The 16,176-nt window shown below is 38.0% G+C and overlaps 1 protein-coding gene across 2 annotated transcripts in view; it reads left to right on the plus strand.

Moving 5' to 3' along the window:
* The window catches only part of TAOK1 (TAO kinase 1), a 167,472-nt gene that overhangs the window by 42,927 nt on the left and 108,369 nt on the right, over nt 1-16,176 (plus strand). The window contains exon 2 of one of the 2 annotated variants that reach the window (XM_059380827.1): nt 13,534-13,594. The exons of the other annotated variant lie outside the window; for it this stretch is intronic. The gene's annotated coding sequence lies outside the window, so the exon portion shown is untranslated. The remainder of the gene's footprint in view (nt 1-13,533; nt 13,595-16,176) is intronic. 2 annotated transcript variants of the gene reach the window in all.

Consider the following 16,176-nt stretch of genomic DNA (forward strand, 5'->3'; position numbering starts at 1 on the left):
GCAGGCTCCCCGCTGAGCAGAGAGCCCGATGTGGGGCTCGATCCCAGGACCCTGGGATCATGACCCGAGCCGAAGGCAGAGGCTTTAACCCACTGAGCCACCCAGGCACCCCTCCAATCATGTCTTTTAAAGATGGATTTTTCCCCCCAGTTCAGGACCATATATGGGAATTAATTGTCATTTTAAGGTAGGAAATGTTGGGGTTTGGAGCTAATGGCCAAGAAAGAATTCTTGAGATGTATTTGGTGCAAAAAGGTATTTTTGTTTGTTTGGTTGGTTTTTAAGATTTTATTTGAGAGAGCATGAGCAGGAGTAGGGGCCAAGGTAGAAGGAGAAACAGATTCCCCATTGAGCAGGGACCCCAAAGTGTGCCTCAGTCCTAGGACCCCCAAGATCATGACCTGAGCCAAAGGCAGACGCTTAACTGATTGAGCCACCCAGCTTCCCCTAAAAGGTGTTTTATTAAAAGCACAGGACCGGGATGCCTGGGTGGCTCGGTGGGTTGGGCCGCTGCCTTCGACTCAGGTCATGATCCTAGGTCCTGGGATCGAGTTCCGCGTCGGGCTCCTTGCTTGGCGGGGAGCCTGCTTCTCTCTCTGCCTCTGCCTGCCACTCTGCCTGCTTGTGAGCTCGCCCTCTCTCTGACAAATAAATAAATAAAATCTTAAAAAAAAAAAAAAAAGCTGAAAACTTTTTTTAAATAAATAAATAAATAAATAAATAAATAAATAAATAAAGCAAGCAAGCACAGGACCTGTGGGCAGAAAGAGCTGTGCTGGGGTCATGAGGACTGGTGGATTATATACTTTCAGGTTGGGAGGGGGTTAGAAGTAGCATAAGTCTCTAAGGAATTTTGGAAGCAGGGTTTCTGGGACCTTGAGATGGCTCGATATTGTTAGGAAAAGACTTTATTACTGTCTAATAAAACCCTAGTCATGAGACCCTTCAGATATATATCGGTGGGCATAGGCTTGGGGAATGATTGCTGACATATATGTTGGATGGGTTATAGAGATAAAGGAAGTTTCGAAAGGAATTTTTTTTTTTTTAAGATTTTATTTATTTATTTGACAGAGGGAAATCACAAGTAGGCAGAGAGGCAGGCAGAGAGAGAGGAAGGGAAGCAGGCCCCCTGCTGAGCAGAGAGCCCGATGTGGGACTCGATCCCAGGACCCTGGAATCATGACCTGAGCCGAAGGCAGCGGCTTAACCCACTGAGCCACCCAGGCATCCCTCGAAAGGAATTTTTATATGTTAAGACTTACAGGATCTTGGGGGTTGGGTTAAGATTGCCTTTTGCCCTTAGGAAAGTATTAACATTGAGGCAGCTGAGCTTCTAGAGGAATGTCACTCTGCCTTGTGTCAGGGACTTGTCAGTGGTCTGTAAGTAATAACGAAATTTAATCTTTCTTTTGCCTTTGCTTCCCACATCAGTATGTCTTTAGTCTTCTTTAATCTCTAGACCATCGCTGGTCTTTTTTGTCTTCATGATATTTTGAAGAATTCAGATTAGTTGTTTTGTAACTAATTTCCATTTTGACAGAAAATCATTTTTATTAGATTTTCAAATTTCTTAGTGTGGAATTCTAGATATTTAAATAGTTTGATAGTCTTTTTTCTTCATCCCAAATCTTTGACCCAGTAATAGTTTTAGAAGAATGTTTTTCAGTGTATTCAAGGAATTTTGAAAAATTTAAATGAAAATCTTTCTCCTTTGCAAAGTTGTTAACACTTGTAGATTTTGAGTTAAAAACAAAAAATTCCTGCTTCATCCCTACTTTGCATTTAAGTTTCTAGCACTTTGAAGAATCATGCAATTGTTTTTTATTTGCATTGTAAAAATTCATGTAAACTGCAGTAGAATAAACTAGAAAGTACTGATAAGGAAAATGAAGAAAATGAGTCTATAAATCCTAGCACTCACATATAACAGCTATTAACAGTTCATTGTCTTCCTTTCCAAACCTGAGGGAATGAGAGTGTATGTGTGAGAGAGACCTTACAAGAATTTCTTGGGACACCTGGGTGGCTCAGCTGGTTAAGGTTAAGCATCTGCCTTGGGCTCAGGTCCTGATCCAGGTTGCGCTCCCTGCTCATCAAGGGTATCTACTTCTTTCTCTCCGTCTGCCCCCTACCCCCTGGGAGCCCTGGCGCTCTCTCTCTCACGTGCGCGCGCTCTCTCTCTCTCTCACACATAAATAAATAAATAGATAGATAGATAGATAGATAGATAAATAAATAAATAAACCACTCTGTCTTTTAAAAAAATGAAAATAACAAAAATAAAAGAATTTCATATAGGGTGCCTGGCTGGCTTAGTTGGTAGAGCATTCAGTCTTGATCTTGTGGTTGTAAGTTCAGCCCCATGTTGTATATGGAGATTATTTAAAATCTTAAAAAAAAAAAAAAGAATTTTATATTGTAGCACTGTGCTGTAGCTTGCTTTTCCCTCCTTTAATAATGGTTACATTATTAAGCAATGACAGAATGGAAAAGTAGAAGTGCCATATAATCTATTAAAGGGAAACAACTAGAAAGAGAGGCTCATCTTATCATTCTGCATTTAGATTCTTACCAAGTACTGCAAATAATTCTTAATGGCATATGAATTACTTTTCTAGTTCACAGAATCTTTGTGGGAATGGGAAATATTAGAGAGGTAAGAGCTTGTGGAAAGCTGCAAATTATGAAAATATTAAACCATTTGGAACTAAGTTTCATGTCAATGCTATGGCCAGAAAATGAAATTTTCTTATTCAATTTTTAACATTTGTTTTTAAGTAGAAAAAACATTCACCATTCCAAAAAAAAAAAAAATACAAGATAGTCAGTGTAAAGTCTCCCATAGTTTTTATGTGTATAAGAAAATTTGTACATGTCACAAAATACTTTTGAAATGACCTGATTATTTTAGTCTGACTCCCTCTTACAGTACTAACATTTATATAGTCATACCTTAGAGAAACTGTGGGCTTGGTTTTGGATCACCACAGTGAAGTGAGTATTGCAGTAAAACGAGTCAAATGAAATTTTTGGCTTCCCTGTGTATATACAAGTTATGTTTACACTATATTATAGTCTGTTAAGTATGTAATAATATTATGTCTAAAAATGTATATACCTTAATTTAAAAATACCTATTACTAAAAAATGCTGACCATTATTTGAGCTTTCAATATTATTGGGTGGAGGGGTCTTGCCTCAGTGTTGATAGCTGCTAATTGATCAAGGTGGTGGTCTCTGAAGGTTGGGCGGGGGGGCTTTGACATTTTTCCTAAAATAAGACAACGGTGAAGTTTGCCACATTGATGGATTCTTCCTTTCACAAATGATTTCTCTGTTAAATGCAATGCTGTTTGATAGCATTGTACCTGGAGTAGAAATTTTCCAAAATTAGAGTCAGTTTTGTCAAACCTTTGCTGCTAGTTTATCAGCTGTATCTGTGGAATATTTTAAATCCTTTGTTATCATTTCAGCAGTCCTCTCAGCATCAATACTAGTAGATACCATCTCAGGAAACAACTTTCTTTTTTCAGCCATAAGAAAGCAAATCCTTGGGTACTGGGGTGGTTCAATGGGTTAAGCCTCTGCCTTCAGCTCAGGTCATGATCTCAGGGTCCTGGGATCGAGTCCTGCATCGGGCTCTCTTCTCAGCAGGTAGCTTCCTCTCCCCATCTCTCTCTGCCTACTTGTGATCTCTCTCTCTCTGTCAAATAAATAAATAAAATCTTTTTTTTAAAAAAAAAAAGGCAAATCCTTGGGGTGCTTGGATGGCTCAGGTCCGTCAGAATCCTGCATTGGGCTTCTTGCTCCAAGGGAAGCGTGCTTTTCCCTCTGCCTGCTGCTCCCTCTCCTTGTGCTCTCTCTTACTATCTCTCTGTTTTTTAAAAAAAAAAAAAAAGATAGGGGCACCTGGGTGGCTTGGTTGGCTGCCTTCTGCTTAGGTCATGGACTCAGGGTTTGGGATCAAGCCATGCATTGGGCTCTCTGCTCAGCAGGGAGTCTGCTTCTGCCTCTCTCTCTCTTCCCCACATCCCGGTCCGCCCGTGCTTATGGGTGCTTTCTCTCTAATAAATAAATAAAATTTAAGAAATAAATAAAATCTTAAAAAAAAAAGAAATTAACTCCTCATCTGTTAAAGTTTTAAGGTGATTATAACAACTTAATTAGCACTTCAGGCTCCACTTCTAATTTTAATTCTTTTGCTGTTTTCATCACATCTGCCATTACTTCCTCCACTGAAGTCTTGAACCCCCCCGCCAAATCGTTTATGAGGATTGGAATCTACTTCTTCCAAACCTTGTTCATGTTGATATTTCTTTTCATGAATCACACATGCATCTACAAAGATGAATTAATTCTTTCTTTCTTTTTTTCTTTCTTTCTTTCCAGAAACTTCTCAATTTGCTTAGTTCCATCAGACTAATCACTATCTATGCCAGTTACAGCCTTACGAACTTTTTTATTTTTTTTTTAAGATATATTTATTTTAGAGAGAGCAAGTGTATGAGTGGGGAAGGGGGAGAGGGAGAGAATCTTCAAGCAGACTCTCCGCTGAGTGCAGAGCCTAATGCAGGGCTTGATCCCACGAGAGCGTGAGATCATGACCTGAGCAAACCCAAGTTGAGTGCTTAACACAGAGCCACACAGGCATGCCCATGCAAATTGTATTTTCAAATCTTAAGACTCATAAGTTGAAATTATTCTTTAGTCCATGGGCTGTAGAATGAATGTTGTATTAGCAGATATGAAAACAACATTAATCTCATAGTGTATCTCCATGTACTTGGGTGACCACATGCCTTGTCAATGAGCAGTAATATTTTGAAAGGATTTTTTTTTCTTTTTCTGAGCAGTAGGTCTCAACAATGGCCTAAAAATGCTCAGTAAACCATATTGTAAGCAGATGTGCTGTCATGCAGGCTTTGTTCCATTTATAGACCACAGGCAGAGTAGATGTAGAATACTTCTCAAAGGCATTAGGCTTTTCAGAACAGTCAGTAAGCTTTGGCTTCAGCCAGTAGTCACCAGCTACATAAGCCTCTAGCGAGAGTGAGCTTGTCTTTTGAAGCTTTGAAGCCAGGCATTGACTTCTCCTCTTTAGCTATGAAAGTCCTAGAAGGCTCTTCTTCTGATATAAGGCTGTTTAATAACATTGAAAATTTATTGTTTTTAAGTATAGCCACCTTCATTAGTTATTTTCAGTAGGTCTTCTGAGTAACTTGCTATAGCTTCTACATCCCAGCATTTGCTGCTTCACCTTCTACTCTTACTGGTGTGGAGACTGCTTCTTTCCTTATATATGAATCAGCTTCTGCCAGCTTCAAACTTTTCTTCTGCAGCCTCCCCAACTCTCTCAGACTTCATACAATTGAAAAGAGTTAGGGCGTTGCTCTGGATTCGGCTTTGCGGGAATGTTTTGGCCGGTTTGATCTTCTGTCCAAACCACTAAAACTTTCTCCATATCCTGTTAGTATCCAGAATATATAAAGAATTTACACAATTCAACACAAAAAACCTCCTAAATAATCTAATTTTTAAAAAAATGGGCAGAGGAACTTTTTTCCAAGACATAGAGATGGCCAGTAGACATTACTTATCATCAATAGGCATTACTTACCATCAAGGAAATGCAAATCAAAACCACAATGAGATATTACCTCACACTTATCAGAACGGCTAGCATCCAAAAGACAAGAAATTGGTGCACCTGGCTGGCTCAGTCGGTGGAACATGTGACTCAGTCTTGGGGTTGTGAGTTCGAGCCCCACATTGAGTTTAGAGATTACTTAAAAATATTAAAAAAAAAAAAAAGATAAGAAATAACAGGTGTTGGTGAGGATGTGGGGAAAAAAGGAACCCTTGTACACTGTTGATGGGAATGTAAAACTAGTGCAACCACTGTGGAAATTCCTTAAAAAATTAAAACTAGAAATACCATATGATCCAGTAATTCCACTACTGAGTATTTAGCCAAAAAAATTGAAAACACTAATTTAAAAAGATACATGCATCCCTGTGCTTACTGCAGCATTATTTACAGTAAGCAGGATATGGAAGCACTCCCAAGTATCCATCAAGAGATGAATGGATAAAGATGTGGCATACATATACAATGGTATATTACTCAGCTGTAGAAAAGAATGAGATCTTGTTATTTGCAACATCATAGATGGACCTAGAGGGTATAATGCTATATGAAATAAGTCAGAGAAAGACAAATAACATGATTTCACTTGTATGTGAAGTACAGAAATAAATGAATAAACAAGCTGACAAAAAGCAGGAACAAGTCCATAAATACAGAGAATAAATTGGCAGTTGCCAGAGGGGAGTTTGTGGTGGAATGGGCAAAATGGGTAAACCAGAGAGTGGGTCATATAGGCTTCCAGTTATGGAATGAATAAGTCATAGGGACAGAGGATATAACATAGGGAATATAGTCAATGGTATTATAATAGTTTTCTGTGGTGACAGATAGTAGTAGGTAGCTACACTTGTGAGCATAGAATAATGTATAGACTTGTTGAATCAATATGTTGTGCCCCTGAAACTAATACGTGTGTCAACTATACTGGGGGGAAAAAAAAGGGAACAAGAACAGTATATCAAAAAACCAACAACCCCAAAATACCTTTTTTCTTACCAGCAATAAAGTGGTTTCCCTTTCTTACTGTTCATGTGTTCACTGGAGTAACACTTTTAATTTCCTTCAAGAACTTTTCCTTTGCATTCATAACTTGGCTTTTTGTCCCAAGAGTTCGCGCTCTTAGCCTTTCTTTGCTCTTGACAAACCTTCCTCATTTATCTTAATCATTTCTAGCTTTTGATTTAAAATGAGATATGTGCAGCGTTTTTTCACTTGAACACTTGGAGACCATTGTAGTGTTATTAACATCACGCACAGGTGATCTATGGGAGGATATCTCAGAAATAGGGGTACTTGGGAGACTTACTATTTTTCTTGTGAATCCTTTCTACCTTTCAAAAGTTTTGTTCCCCAAATACATGTATCTTTTTAAAAAATTTTAAGGAGAGATAAGGTAATATTCTTTTTAAGTCCTTAACTGTACAGTCTTATCAGTTATCATTTTATCTATGTATTCTTGTTCCAATTAGACTGTGTAAAGGGACAATTTTTCTTTCTCTAAAGGGATTAAATGTTTGACTAAGTTGGCTGTTTTCTAAGCCTGAGCCCTCTGATTAACAGATGTAGGGAAAAGGGCTTAATGGTATTGAAGCAGTTGCTTAAGACCAACAATGTCCTTTTTGTGAAAATCTGAAGGTTCTTAAAAGATGGAATAGCATGACCTCATCACTGTTCATCCAAGGAGCATTTCTCAAGTAATACTGAATGTGCTCTGATTACCAGTACCCTTCCCCCATCATCTTGCTGTTGCTTTGACTGATGTTATTGTCAGTTATTTGACTTTGTTTTACAAATGTGCAACAGTTACTTGATTCTGAAAATCATAATTTGATCTGAGTTTTTAAAATAAATTATATTGGATTTTTTATTCTAGTTTCTTTGGGCTTTCTTAGATAAATGTTTTGGGATAAAACAAAATGGTACAAAACCATAAAAATTGTTTATGTCTTATATTCAACCCTAAATAACCTAGTGAATGATAAGCTTCTTTGGTCTGTTTTTTTGTGGAACCAGAAACAAAGATGATCTCATTTGCTCTTTATAGGATTGTTACTTTCATTTTACAGATCTCTTTTAGTAAGAAGGATATAAGTTACTGTAATTATATTTTTACCCTACTAAGAGATTTGATATTTTAAAAATGTAACTAATAACCTGTTTGTTTTTTTTTTTAAAGAAGATTGCATGTATAGTCTCATAATATCTTTAAGAACTTACATAAATATATCTTTTAAACCTGACTAGCAGTTTATCTAGCTGTATTAGTCCTGTATGTTGGGTATTCATGTACCTAGTACTCATTTTTAGACTACTGGAGAAATTATGGAGTTTTATGATTAGGGTTGCTGTGAAAGCTCCTCTGTGCCGTTCCTTTTCCTGTATTCATGGCAGATTTTTTAAATGGCCAAGACTCAAATTGAAGTGTTTTAGTCAGTTTTAACATTGATGACTCTGTGTAGCAATATTCTAAATGGGGGCAGGGCAGCCAAGATGGTGCTAAGTTTTAAAATAAAGTACTTTAGGGGCACCTGGGTGGCTCAGTGGGTTAAGCCTCTGCCTTCTGCTCCGCTCGTGATCTCCGCTCGTCCTGGGATCAAGCCCTGCATCCGGCTCTCTGCTTGGCAGGGAGCCTGCTTCCCCCTCTCTCTCTGCCAGCCTCTCTGTCTACCTTTGATCTCTGTCTGTCGAATAAATAAATAAAATTTAAAAAAATAAAATAAAGTACTTAACTTTTGGGAATTTGAAGATGTACAGTAAAGCAGTTATGCAATGGATACTATAAACTCTAGCCTAACAGTGTAATGGAATGTTTGAGGAGTTTCTAACGTTGTTGGAGTTCTCTTACTTGTATTCATTCGATTTTTCTTTTTTTTTTTTCTGTCTTCTCACAGCTTAAAGAATGTGCGCAAATGATGGATATTTTTTCTTTATCTCTTTTTCTGGTTGTGGAAGTTGAACATGTGATTATCTTTGGAATTTTGGAACATAAGGAGAGTATAGACTTTGAATGTTGTCCATAATACAGGCCGTAACTACCTAAATATAATCTATACCACTTTGTTGTATTGTGTTCTTTGTGAAAACTACAGTATGTATAATTTTTTTTTTTTTTTTTTTAAGATTTTATTTATTTATTTATTTATTTGACAGAGAGAGAAATCACAAGCAGGCAGAGAGGCAGGCAGAGAGAGAGGGGGGGGAAGCAGGCTCCCTGCTGAGCAGAGAGCCCGATGCGGGGCTCGATCCCAGGACCCTGGGACCACGACCTGAGCCGAAGGCAGCGGCTTAACCCACTGAGCCACCCAGGCGCCCCTAGTATGTATAATTTTTGTTTTCATTCTTTTTATTATAAGATCAGACAGAAATTTGGCAAACATATAGCTTAATGAATTATAAATAAAATTACATTGTAATCACTAAGGCAAGAAATGGAACTTTGCTAGCCATTCTAGATGTTCTTATGTCTCAGCCTAATCACAGCCCCTTCTTTTTCCTAAAGTAACTACTATCCTGACATTTTTACAGTAAAAACTTTTTTTTTTTTTTAAGATTTTATTTATTCATTTGACAGACAGCGATCATAAGCAGGCAGAGAGGCAGTCAGAGAAAGGAGGAAGCAGGCTCCCTTCTGAGCAGAGAGCCTGACGCGGGGCTCGATCCCAGGCCCAAGATCATGACCCAAGCCGAAGGCAAAGGCCTTAACCCACTGAGCCACCCAGGTGCCCCAGGAGTTTCTTTATAGTTTCATCATCTAAGTGCGCATTTGTGTACCACATTACTGAGTTTCAGGAGTTCTTTATGGATTTCAGATACAAATGCTTTTTCAGATACAGGATTTGAAAAATTTTTAGCAGCCTTTGGCTTGACTTTCATTCTTTAAAAGTGTCATTTGCAAGAGTAAAGGTTTTTAATTTTGGTGAAGTCCATATCAATTTTGCCCTTTTTATGGATTAGACTTTTGGTGTTGTATCTAGGAACTCCTTGACTAAGGTTGCAATGATTTTTCTCCTGTGTCGTTTTCTAAATGTTGTGTGTTATGTGTTAATTTTTTGCATTGAGATAAATGGACCATTTTGAGTTAATTTTTCTTTAAGGTATGAGGGAAAGTTCATTTTTATGCATATGGATGTCTAATTACTGTGGTGCCATTTTCAAAAGAGATCTTTTCTCTATTATACCTTTGTCAAAAATCAATTGACCATATTCGTGAGGGTCTGTTTCTGAACTTCTGTTTTGCTTCATTGGACTGTGTGTCTATCCTTTCATCATTACTACATCTTGATTATTGTAGCTTTGTGTTAGGTTTTGAAATCTGTTAGTGTGAGTCCCTCAACTCTATACTGCTTTTTAAAAATTGTTTTGACTAATTTGGTTCTTTGCCTTTTCATGTACATTTTAGAATCCCTTTGTTGATATCTACAGGAAAAAATATTCTGTTGAATTTTGCCTGACGTATTGAATCTGTGAATCAATGAATTTTTGGAATCAATGAATTTTTGGACAAATTTGGGTAGGAGTGGCCTTATAACAGTATTGAATCATTTAGTCTATTAACATAGTACATCTCTCCATTTAATTTTTTTCCCTTTCTCTTTTCTATTTTTTAGTAAGCTCTATGCCTGGGATGGGGCTTTGACTCATGACCCTGAGATCAAGAGTTCCATGCTCTGAGCCAGCCAGGCACGGCATTTATTGTTCTTACTATATAAATTCTATCCAAATATTTTTAGACATATCTAAGTATTTTTCTTCTTTCCCTGTTTGTTTGTTTGTTTGTTTGTTTTTAGATTTTATTTATTTATTTGACAGAGATCAGAAGTAGGAGAGAGGCAGAGAGAGAGAGGGAAGCAGGCTTCTTGATGAGCAGAGAGTGCTATGTGGGGCCCAATCCCAGGATCCAGGGATCATGACCTGAGCTAAAGACAGAGGCTTTAACCCACTGAGCCACCCAGGCACCCCTTCTTTTACTGTTTTTCTATTCCTTGGGATTTTTCATGCACACAGTAAGGTGTGCAACTAGAGAGGTTTTTTTTTCTTTCTTGCTCTTTCTATTATGTATCTTTTCTTTGTCTTTTCTTTATGGCATGGACTGAACTTCTAGTGTGATGTTGAAGAGGAATGATTAGAATACACATCCTTACTTAGTTTCTAATAATTAGGGGAAATCTTTTAGCCTTTAATCGTTATGATGTTAGCTGTAGGTTTTTTGTAGATACCCTTAGTGAGATTAATGATGTTCCCCCCCTTTTTATTTTTTTAAAGATTTTACTTATTTATTTGTGAGAGAGAGAGAGAAAGAGGGAGAACACACACAGCAGGGGGAGCTGCAGGCAGAGAGAAGAAGGCTCCCTGCTAACCAAGGAGCCCAATCAGAGACTTGATCCCAGGACCCCAGGATCATGACCTGAGCTGAAGGTAGACGCTTAACCAACGGAGCCACCAAGGCATCCCAGTGATGTTCCCTTCTATTACTAGGGTTTTTTTGTTTGTTTGTTTTTAACATTTTTATTATAAATGGATATTGGATTTGTCAAAGTCCTTTTCTGCTTCTGTTGATATGATCATGTGTTTCTCTTTTCTTCAGTGTGTTCAGAATGGTGAATTAAATTCAGGAACCCAGAGCTATTCTTTCTTTCTTTCAGTGTTCTAAGAGTATGTAGTAATATTTCCCCTTTGAATGCTGTTTTTTCTCATTTGTGTCTATTCTTGTTTTCCTTGGTTAGTTTGGCAGAGATCTTTCAGTTTTGTTGAGGTTTTTTTATTACCCAAAGGAACCATCTCTTGGTTTTACTGATTTTTCTATATTGGCTTTTTGTTTTCTAATTTCCTTGATTTCTAGTCTGTTTCTTTAATATTTCTTTTTTTATATTTATTTTTGGGGTTTTTAAAAAAAGATTTATTCACTTATTTATTTTAGAGCAGTGGGGAGAGGCAGAGGGCTAGAGAATCTCAAGTAGACTCTGAACTGAGCATGGAGAGCCCCCTGAGAACACTATCTGAGCCAAAACCAAGAGCCTGTTGCTTAACCAACTGCACCACTCAGGTGCCCCTTTGTTTGGTTTTATTTACTTTTCTCTTACTTTTTTTTTTTTTTTTTTTTTTTTTTAAATGTAAGCTACATGCCCAGTGTGGAGCCAGTACAGGGCTTGAACTCACAACCCTGAGATCAAGGTCTGAACTGAGATCAAGAGAATTGGACACTTAACTAACTGACTGAGCCATCCGGATGCCCCTCTCTAGATTCTTAAGATAGAGGCGTAGATTATTTGAAATCTTTTTCCCCCCAATATAGATTTAATGCCTTAAATTTCTGTGTATGCACTGTATTAGTTGTATCCAGCAAATTTTATGTTGTATTTTTACTTTGGTTCAATTTGTATTTTTTTAAAGATTTTATTTATTTATTTGACAGAGATCACAAGTAGGCAGGGAGGCAGGCAGAGAGAGAGAGGAGGAAGCAGGCTCCCCGCTGTGCAGAGAGCCGGATGCAGGGCTTGATCCCCGGACCCTGGGATCATGACCTGAGTTGAAGGCAGAGGCTTTAACCCACTGAGCCACTCAGGTGCCCCTATATTCTTTTTTTAATTCTATTTTTAAGTAATCTCTACAATGAATGTGGGGCCTGAACTCATAATCCTAAAACCAAGAGTTGTATGCTCTTTAGACTGAGCCAGCCAGGTGCCCCAATTTGTATTCTTTCCTAATTTCCCTTTAACTTTTTTTTATTGACTCATGGATTATGTAGAAGTATTTATTTTAAGTTCCAAATTTTGTGGGTTTTTAACAAAGTTGTATTTTGGGGGATGCCTGGTTGGTTCAGTGGGTTAACCGTCTACCTTCAACTCAGGTCATGATCCAGGAGCTCTTTGTCTTAGGCTCCTTGCTTAGCAGGGACCTTGCTTCTCCCTCTGCCTGAAGCTCCCCCTGCTTGTTAGAGTTCTCTCTCTGACAAATAAATAAATAATAACTTTTAAAAAAAGAAGTCATATCTTTGTTACTAATCTTAAATGTAATTGCACTATGGTCAGATAATGTATTTTGTATGAATAAAAATTTTTTTATGCTTGTTGAGATTTGTTTAATGGCCCAGAATATAATCTGTCTTGGTATGAATATCAATTCCTGAATTGATGGGTGCTCTTGAGAAGAATGTAGAATCAGGTAGAGTATTCTAGAAATGTCATGAGGTAAACTTGGTTGATAATGTTGTTCTGTATATTTTCAGACTACTGTTTCTTTTTCAATTTCTGAGAGAGGATTGTTGGAGTTTCCTAGTATTATTATAAACTTGTTTTATTTCTCTTTTCTGTTGTACCAATTTTGCTTCATGACTTTGAAGCTCTTTTGTCGGATGAGGACAGATTTGGGATTTGATGAATGGAATAACATCATTATATAATGTTTTTCTTTATCCCTTGTGATTTTCTTAGTTCTGAGGTCTATTTTGTCTGATACTAATGTAGCTACCCTAGCTCTCTTTTGTTTAACATTATGCATTAATTTTAAGGTAGGTCTGCTGGCAACAGATTCTCTTAGTTTTGTATCATATAAGAATTCCCCCCCACCTTCATTCCTGTAGAAGACTTCTGCTAGATAAAGAATTATGTTCTGCATTGGTAATTCTTTCCTTTTATAATCTTAAAGATATTATTCCACTTTCTGTGGACTCTGTTTTTTACACAAAATCTCTTGTCATTCAAATTTAGTTTATCTTTTTCTAACATTGTGAGTAGGTGTGTCTAACCTGATATTCTTTGAATTTGTCCTGTTTGGGGTTTGTTGAAATTCTCAGATCTCTAAATTTATGTCTTTTGTTGAATCTGAAGTTTTCAGACATTACAAAAAAATTTTTTTCCTTACCAATTTATTTTTCCTCTCCTTAGTAATACCAGTGGTTTGAAACGTAGACAATTTGATGCTGTCCAACAAGTCACTATGGCTCTAGTGAGTGCTTTCAATCTTTTTTTCTCTCTGTTTTTTAGTTTCATTAGTTTCTGTCTTAATGTTTTCTGACTCTTTTTTCTGTCATCTCTGTTGAGCAGTTGAGCCCATGTAATGAGGTTTTTTGCTTTATGTTTTTTAAATATTTTTTTAAGTAAGTAATATGCCCATCATGGGGTTTGAACTCACTACCCCAAGATCAGGAGTTAACATGCTGTACAGACTGTGCCAGCCAGGTGCCCCTCATTTATGATACTGTTTTTTTCATTTCTAAATTATTCATATGATTTAAAAATTTTTTTTTTATTTCTCTAAGAACTTACATCTTTTCAGTTGTTTCCAGAGTGTTAACCATTATCTCATTTGTTATGGTTATAATAATTGCTTTAAAGTATATGTATGGGAATGCCTGGGTGGCTCAGTTGTTAAGCACCTGCCTTCAGTTCAGGTCATGATCCTAGATCAAGCCCCTCATCTGACTCCCTGCTCAGTAGGAAGCGTGCTTCTCCCTCTCCCACACCCTCTGCTTTTGTTCCCTCTCTTGCTGTGTCTCTCTGTGTCAAATAAATAAAATCTTTAAAAAAAAAGGGGCGCCTGGGTGGCTCAGTGGGTTAAGCCTCTGCGTTTGGCTCAGGTCATGATCTCAGGATGCGGGGATCAAGCCCCACATCAGGCTCTCTGCTCAGCAGGGAGCCTGCTTCCTGTGATCTCTCTGTCAAATTAAAAAAAAAAAAACTTAAAAAAAAATCAAGTCTTTGTGTGAGAATTCCAACATGAGTCATCTCATAGGCATCTGTAGGTCCTCTTCCCTTGATAATTTGTCACATTAACCAGTTTTGTGTGTGTGTGTGCGCGCGCGCATCTGCACATGTGCATGCGTGTTTTGTTTGTTTTTGCATGTAGAGTAATTTTTGGATTTTATCTTGGACATTGTGAATATTATGTTGTCATTTTTGAGCCTTATTAATATGCTGTAGAGAACATTGATTTGTTTTCTTTGTTTTAGTAGACACCACCTGGTTTAAATGGGAAGTTCCATCTAACTTTCTGTGAGTGGTGGTTCCAGTATCAAGTTCTATTTCCAAAACTTTTGCTGCTCTCTTTGGATTTGTCTTGTACTGTGCCTCTCAGTAAAAGGATGAGACTTGGCAGTGGTTTATACTATAGTTCAGTTGTCTTTAGTGTAGCCTTTGCTGCACTTCTTTTAGTCTACTTTACACAAGTGCAAATCAGTATTTGTTTTGGTTTATACCAAAGTAAAAGAATTAGGGATCTCTTTTCCAGCTCTCTCTTCTCCATGATTTTCCTCCATTTACTCTTTAATTCCCAGTGGACTTTCCCCTGGTTCTTCTGATCAGAAAGATAGATTTTTCTCTAAGCATTTCGACCTGTGCAGTATATAGTTCCCCATCCCTGGGGCATCACCTTAAGTGAATGGGGAAAGAAGAGAGGAGCTTATAAAAAATTATGGGAATTCCCCTGATAATTTTTGGACCAACAGGGGCACTGTTTTCCGATTTTTCTCGCCAAAGAGAGGTTTTCTCACAGTTTTTTTTTTTTTTTTTTTTTTTTTTTTTTTCTGTTGCTGGCACAGTGCAGTTCTGTGGCTAAGGAGAGAAAAGAGAAAATAATTGCTTTTCTCCCTACAATCTCTAGATCACAGGATCTCCTCTTCCTGGTCTTTTGGATAGAAGGAGGGAATTTTGGGGCACCTGGGTGGCTCAGTGGGTGAAGCCTCTGCCTTCAGCTCAGGTCATGATCTCAGGGTCCTGGGATCAAGCCTTGAATTGGGTTCTCTGCTCAGCAGGGAGCCTGCTTCCCCCACCCCCATCGCCTGATGCTCTGCCTACTTGTGATCTCTCTCCCTCTCTCTCTGTGTCAAATGAATAACAAAAAAATAAAAATAAAAGTGTACATAGTACTACATTTAAAAGGAGGGGGGTTGGAATTTCTCCATGGGTTTCCTTGCTGTAATTCAGGCCACTCTTAGGTCAAAGCTGCCAGGAGTTAAAGGAGGAAGATAGAATCCCAAACTCATGGCAGTGCCTATCAAGCTTTAACTCTTCTCCCCAGCTATTTATTTATTTTAAAAATATTTATTGGGCGCCTGGGTGGCTCAGTGGGTTAAGCCGCTGCCTTCGGCTCAGGTCATGATCCCGGGGTCCTGGGATCGAGTCCCGCATCAGGCTCTCTGCTCAGCAGGGAGCCTGCTTCCCTCTCTCTCTCTCTCTGCCTGCCTCTCCATCTACTTGTGATTTCTCTCTGTCAAATAAATAAATAAAATCTTAAAAAAAAAAAAATTATTTATTTATTTATTTATTTGACAGACAGAGATCACAAGTAGGCAGAGAGGCAGGCAGAGAGAGAGGAGGAAGCAGGCTCCATGCTGAGCAGAGAGCCCGATGTGGGACTCTATCCCAGGACCCTGAGATCATGACCTGAGCGGAAGGCAGATGCTTTAACCCACTGAGCCACCCAGGCGCCCCTCCCCAGTAATTTATATTACCTGTTTATGGAGTGCTGACATACATCCTTTGGCCATTTATTTATATGTTGGTGAATTAGCTACTTCCTGAGTGATTTGA

This window comes from Mustela nigripes, chromosome 16 (assembly GCF_022355385.1).
Source record: "Mustela nigripes isolate SB6536 chromosome 16, MUSNIG.SB6536, whole genome shotgun sequence".
Classification (NCBI taxonomy): domain Eukaryota; kingdom Metazoa; phylum Chordata; class Mammalia; order Carnivora; family Mustelidae; genus Mustela; species Mustela nigripes.